This window comes from Marmota marmota, unplaced genomic scaffold (genome assembly GCF_001458135.2).
Source record: "Marmota marmota marmota unplaced genomic scaffold, marMar, whole genome shotgun sequence".
NCBI classification, from domain to species: domain Eukaryota; kingdom Metazoa; phylum Chordata; class Mammalia; order Rodentia; family Sciuridae; genus Marmota; species Marmota marmota.
In genome coordinates this window covers 6,822,144-6,829,381 of record NW_026000101.1, presented here as the reverse complement: position 1 = coordinate 6,829,381, position 7,238 = coordinate 6,822,144, and positions in this window count along the sequence as shown.

Below are 7,238 nucleotides of genomic sequence, written 5' to 3'. Positions count from 1 at the left end.
GGTGGGTGGGTGGGGGAAAGTAGTAGCAAATGTACTCACAGAGCTTACATCAGTGCCTTTCTCTCTCTGAGTCTATCAAATCCTAGATGCCTTGGTTACTCTCCTTCAAACAGCTGGTTTTTAAAACATATGTTTTCTAGCAACTATAAATCATTATTTTTTATGGAAAGCTTAGTCTGATATACCTTCCCAGACCAGAAGGACAAGTCTTGCATTTAATTTTATAATATACATTTCCCATTAAATTACATATTGGAAACATTTTTCTATGGTATTGAAAAAACAACCAAAAAACCTTCAGTGGCTACAGGACCCCCACTGTAATGAATGTATCACAGTGGACCATACCAATTTCCTGATAGTGAGAATCTTCAGATTACTTCCCATTTTTCACTGTTCAAAGATATAGAAAGATTTTTGATGTTTCTCTAGACATTTTTTTTAATGTTTTGTGTGTACAAGACTGCATCTGGTGTATAACATAAAATGTGTATGTATGAGCAACTGCTAAAATTTTTGTGCCAATCAACTAAATGGAAAATTTATGTGAGATAAGCAATTTCTATATGACTTTGAATGATTAATCTGTGCTTTGGAAGAAATTGATAGATTTCTTATGAGTGAAAGAGTTAAGGGTTTAAATCTGAGTTTTATCACTTAAGTAGATGAAGGCTCTGGGTAAATTACTTAGCCACTCTGAGCTGTTTCTTGAAGACAGATAATAATATCTGAGAGTTGTGATTTTGAAAGAAATAATTATCTATTTAGGTGTCTATACACACCAAAACTCTCCAAAGACAAGGTTCAGGCATTCATGTATTCATTCATTCAAAAAATACTTATTGAACACCTATGTAGCGAGGCATTGAGGATATAGCTATGGGCAAGTAAGTTCAGGTTTATATAATGTTTGCAATATAAAGGAAATGTTGGACAATACACAAATAATTATACAACACAAGTTTAGATAGTTACTTTCACATTAGGACAGTTAGTGCATAATAAATATTGACTGAATACAATTCTGATTCAGGAATTGAGCAAAATGGCACTAGTTTTTCCAGAACACATATGCATTAGTTCACAGTTACTAGTATTGTGAAGAAAATTAAATAAGGATAAAGGCTAGACAGTGATTTTAGTGATTGTTTACTTAAAATAGTTGTCAGGGAAATTCTCCCTGAGGAGATTAATGGGAGTTGAGATACAGAAAGCGAGTCAGATGGAAATGTTAGGAAGAGATTCCCAGATAAAGAGTATGTTACATGCAGATGTCTGGCTTACAGAAGATTGATAGGTCTTTGAAAAAAGTATGAAATCAGTGTGATGAGTGTCAAATGAGTGAAGAGTCTACCAGGATGTGAGAGCACAGAAGTAGACAGTGACCAGTTCAAGCAGGGCTGTGTTGGCCATGTCTAATGAGAAACCACTGCAGAATTCGATTAAAGAAGGTAAGTGATTTTCTTTTCTTTCTTTCTTTCTTTCTTTTTTTTTTCATTCAAACATTACTTTGGCCTTTGCTTGAAGAATAGTTCAGCATGGAAACAGGCTATTGCACTCTTTTTTATTTTAAATCTCAGTGCCCAGCACAATACCTGGTGCATAAATGTAAACAATTAACTGTAGCCATTATTTTTTGAAAGGAGCATTTGGGCTAGGGAATATACAATTTCAAAATGCCTGTCTCTGAATTACGAGTTCACCAGTGAATATAGCACAAAGCAGAAACAGCCCAACTACATTTGCTGTTAATTGAGGTTCATTCAACAGCATTTTGAGTTCACAAGTAGACAATGCAATGTCAGGATTTTAAAATGATTTTGAAAATGAACATCAATCAATAAATATCCATTATGGCCTTAAAATTGACTGCCTGGTGAACAAACTCCATAAACAGCAAGAGCTTCCTCATTTTGTGTCAAAGCAGGAAGACTAGACTTGGTAGTAAAACCCTGATTCAGATTTCTAGCTGTAAAGAAATATTAGAATATGTTTTATCATTTTGAAATTTCAAACGTTCCTGGTCTTCTTGCAAATACTTTTTATGAAGTAAAACAAGGAAACATTCTCTTATAATCTGGAAAGTCGGGGAGATTGTCAGGTTTGAGAGTCTCTTCTAAGATACATGACAGCCAAGACAATAAATATTGAGTATCTTTGACCCCCAGAGGGATGGAGTTAGATACCCAGTGTGGCCATTCTTAAGTGGACTCTGTAAAATGTCAGAAGGTTGAGAAATAAGCATTCAGGTGGTTAGATTAATTAATAATCTATATTCAGAGATGCTATAAATATTCCCCTCATAGACTTGTTAACCCTATCCATGACATGGTTTTGGCTTCTCTGATATCTTTCACATTAGGACAGTTAGTACATAATAAATATTGGCCGAATACAATTTTGATTCAGGAACAGAGTAAAAAGACACTATTCCAGAACACATATGCATTAGTTCACACAAAAAAAAATGTGAAATAATTTCAGTGTACTAGACCCTGTACTAGACAGTAGGAAAATAAATATGAAAAACAGTCTAGTGAAGAAATCAATTACCAAAAATAATTGTAAAAATAATGTTTAAATGCTAAAATGAAATATTCCATTATAATGGAGAGCATGACATTATAATTACATGGTGGTTCTAGAGTCAGCCTTGGATACTTATCAAGATAGGTGGGTGGAAATGAACACCTTCAAAGAGGGTAGGTGCCCTTGTTGAAAAGGGCCTTAGCTTAACCCATTTGAGTTTACCTTAGGCTACTGACTGTTCCCTCCCTCTTTCCCTCCCTTACCCACTGGCTAGTTATCTCACACACATACTCTTCAAGATAAAATTCTGAATGATTTCACTAGGTTCAAAAATATACTCCATTATAATTTTGATTGACATCTTCTTAGTCCTATGCACTAATTTGGAAGAATTTACAGTCTTAAAATACTTAGGATAATACTCATATAGGAACACAATCTGCCTCTCCATTTATTCAAATCTTAATTTATATTTCTCAGTATACTTTTGTAGATTTTCTTTATTTTCTTCCTAAGCATTTCCCATGCAGATTATTTTTAGGATTTTTTTTCTCATGAGGAATTGAGTACTTTTTGTATGCATATTTCTAATGGGTACTTTGGGGCATATTTTGAATTTTAAAATTTGCCTTATTTTTTAATCACTTCCTTAAACTTTCTAATGGATATTAATTTAATTTTCAGGGATAGAAGAAATAAAAAATAAAGGTCCTCCATCATTGTTCTCTTTTATGTCAGACTTTATCAATTGAGATTTCCAGAACAAAGATAAAAGACCAAGAGACTTGTCCAAGGAAGCAATGTATGTTTCCCTCAAGAATCTTCAGAGAAGATCCCACAATTAGCAGAAGTCTTTGCTCTTCTGCCATTGACCTTAGCATGCCTGGTTGTTCATTTCAGTTGACAATGCCTGGACCATTATGCACAGGATGTCCTGTGACTAGTGTATGCAGAGACAATGGCTGCCATCTTAGTCATGTCCTCTTCCCTTTACTCTCTTTCTCCCAAACTTCTGGATTCTACAGTAATTTACTCAACATCTATCCTGTAAGCTAAGGCCTAAGTCTTTAGAGACATTAGATCCCATCATCAAAATGCCGACAACTAACCCTAAACAAAGAAATCGAAGAAGACCTTAGAAGACGGAAAGATCTGCCTTGCTCTTGGACAGACAGAGTTAATATTATCAACATGACCCTGCTACCAAAAGCACTATACAGGTTTAATGCAATTCCAATCAAAATCCCAATGACATTCCTTGTATAAATAGAAAAAGCAGTCATGAAATTCATCTGGAAAAATAAGAGACCCAAATAGCTAAAGCAATCTTTAGTAGAAAGAGTGAAGCAGGTGGCATCATGACACCAGACCTTAAACTATACTACAGAGCAAGAGTAACAAAAACAGCATGGTATTGGCACCAAAACAGACTGGTAGACCAATGATACAGAATAGAGGACACAGAGACTAAGCCACAAAATTACAATTATCTTATATTAGATAAAGGTGCCAAAAACATGCATTGGGGAAAAGATAGCCTCTTCAACAAATGGTGCTGGGAAAACTGGAAATCCATATGCAACAAAATGAAATTAAACCTCTATCTCTCACCATGCACAAAACTCAACTCAAAATGGATCAAGGACCTAGGAATAAAACGAGAGACCCTGTGTCTAATAGAAGAAAAAGTAGGCCCTAATCTCCATCATGTGGGATTAGGTTCCAACTTCCTTAATAAGATCCCTGTGGTGCAAGAATTAAAATCAAGAATCAATAAATGAGATGGACTCAAACTAAAAAGTTTCTTCTCAGCCAAAGAAACAACCTGTGAGGTGAATAGCGAGCCTACCTCTTGGGAACAAATCTTTACTACAAGCTCATCAGATAGAGCACTAATCTCTAGAGTATATAAAGAACTCAAAAAGCTAAGCACCAAAAAAACAAATAACCCAATCAATAAATGGACCAAGGACCTGAACAGACACTTCTCAGAAGATGATATACAATCAATCAACAAATATATGAAAAAAATGTTCATCATTGCTCGCTAGCAATTAGAGAAATGCAAATCAAAACTACTCTAAGATTTCATCTCACTCCAGTCAGAATGGCAGCTATTAAGAATACAAACAACAATAAGTGTTGGCAAGGATGTGGGGGAAAAGGTAGACTCATACACTGCTGGTGGGACTGCAAATTGGTGCAACCTGTATGGAAAGCAGTAGGGAGATTTCTTGGAAAACTTGAAATTGAACCACCATTTGAGCCAGCTGTCCCTCTCCTCGGTCTATACCTAAAGGACTTAAAAACAGCATACTACAGGGACACAGCCACATCAATGGTTATAGCAGCACAATAGCTAAACTGTGGAACCAACCTAGATGCCCTTCAATAGATGAATGAATAAGAAAATGTGGCATATACATGCAATGGAACATTACTCAACAATAAAAGAGAATAAAATCCTGGCATTTGCAGGTGAATGGATGGAGTTAGAGAAGATAATGCTAAGTGAAGTTAGCCAATCCCAAAAAAACAAATGCCAGGTGTTCTTTCTGATATAAGGAGGCTGATTCATAGTGGGGTAGGGAGGGGGATCTTGGGAGGAATAGATGAACTCTATATAGGGCAGAGTGGTTGGAGGGGAAGGGAGGGGGCATGGGGTTAGAAATGTTGGTGGGATGTGATGTACATTAATATCTAAAGTACATGTATGATGACACGAATTGACGTGAATATACTTTGTATACAACCAGATATATGAAAAATGTGCTCTATATGTGTAATATGAATTGTAATGCATTTTGCTATCATATATAAATAAAAAATTAATAAATGTTAAAAAGAAAAAATGCTGACAACTAAGCACAGCCCGTGATATTTTTCTAGTGAGTTCTATCACCATGTACATTCAACCCCTGATCACAATCTTCTCCTGAATTTCTTAGAAAAGTCTCAAATGTAATATTCTTTAAACAGAATTCTTTATTCTATAATGAAACAAACTCTCCATCTCAATCAATGGAATTAACTTTTGCTATGTTGTTCAAGCAAGAGACCTAGAAATTATTCTTGATTTTCTCCATTCCCCTCACCTGCATCCCACTCACACTTCATCCATCTGCAAGTACTGTTGAGTTTATATACCACATGCTTTAAAAAAAACCCCAGAAGCTCTCTGTGGTTCAAGAATAAAATAAGGTCAAGAAAGGTAATACGTGGAACAGAAGGGTTAAGGAGATTTTTGGTTTGGGAGGTTGGGAAAAATATTACTAACTTATACATAATTAGTATTTAGATCTTTTCATGTGTTTGCTCACAAAATTTGGCCCCTTTGATTATTAACTCCATTTTACAGATGAGGAAACCGGTTGAGTGAGGGTATATGAATGGCTAAGATCACATTACTAGTAAATTGAGGAGCCTGGGATCACACCTGGCTCTGGGATTCCATAGTCCAGGTGCTGATTCTCCACTAGGAAGGCGGGTGAGTGAGGAGCCAGCACTGAGGACATCTGCTTTGATTTGGGGAAATTCATGGGACCCCAGATCATTTGTAAACAAAATAGCTGAGGTCATTTTTATCTCTACTGTACCAATTTCCAAAAGTGTTTTCTCCCTGGATCCGTGGGGGGGACTCTTAATCTTGCATTACAAGATTATTTCTTTGGGCTATTTCAAATGGAATAGGAGCCTTTCAGCTAAAGAGGAGATACCACATTTTTTCCCCTTTGACAATAAGCCCAGGAGTCAACCTGATAAGAACTTCTTTCTCCTTTCCATTACTAAATTTGACTGACCAGAGGAAGTTCTCTGGAGACTGAGTCTATAAACTCATTTCCCCAGCATGCCCGGCTCTCCCTGATTTCCTTGCAGGCATCAGTTTGGAGCTTGGAGCCCCCCTCCCTTTGGAATCCAGGCAGCAGGACTGCAGAAACCTATCTAGTTCCTTCTGAATCTCTTCTGTGCACAGTGGCTACTTCATTGGGTTACAGCTTTGCCTGCATAGATCATTGTGTGATGAACCCGTGATTAACTATATTCTCCAATCAGAATTTTGATCTAACCTATGGGGTGGTGTACTCAACATGCATAGTCTTTGTTTCTGTAGGGCTGGAGACCTGAAATGTAACAGTCCCCTCTAAGCCAAGCACCAGAGGAAAACCACAGAGTTCATATTACATATGTTAGGCTTTTTTATTTTTATTTTTTTAACTGCAACCCTCAATAGGCACATGCAAACCCTGGGTGGTGGAATAGCTTTCTCCAGAGGAAGTTCTCCCCTCCTATGGCTTTGCCCTGCTAGGGACACTGACATAGCAGTGTGTATTTTGCTGGACTGTAAGGTAGTGCGATTTCATTTTTGCAGGCAGGCTGGAAGCGGCCACCCCAGAGCTGAAAGATATGGACAATATTCATTCTGCCACCACAGACAGCTCAGCCACAGACACAGATGATGAAAGGGAAATTGGCATTGACCTTGTTGCTTTGCAAGGAGCAGATGGAACCTGGACTCTAGTTAGCAAAGAAAACTGCACTGAGCCTTCTAGTTAGTGTTTGAAGAGCAAAAGCTAGACCCAACAAAATTTTTCGTTGCTCTGTGTGTGTGTGTGTGTGTGTGTGTGTGTGTGTACACACACCTACTTTGTCTGATGTGTAGAGGAGAGACCAGAGTCCTTGTCCATACTGTGGCTCCCCATTGCACATTT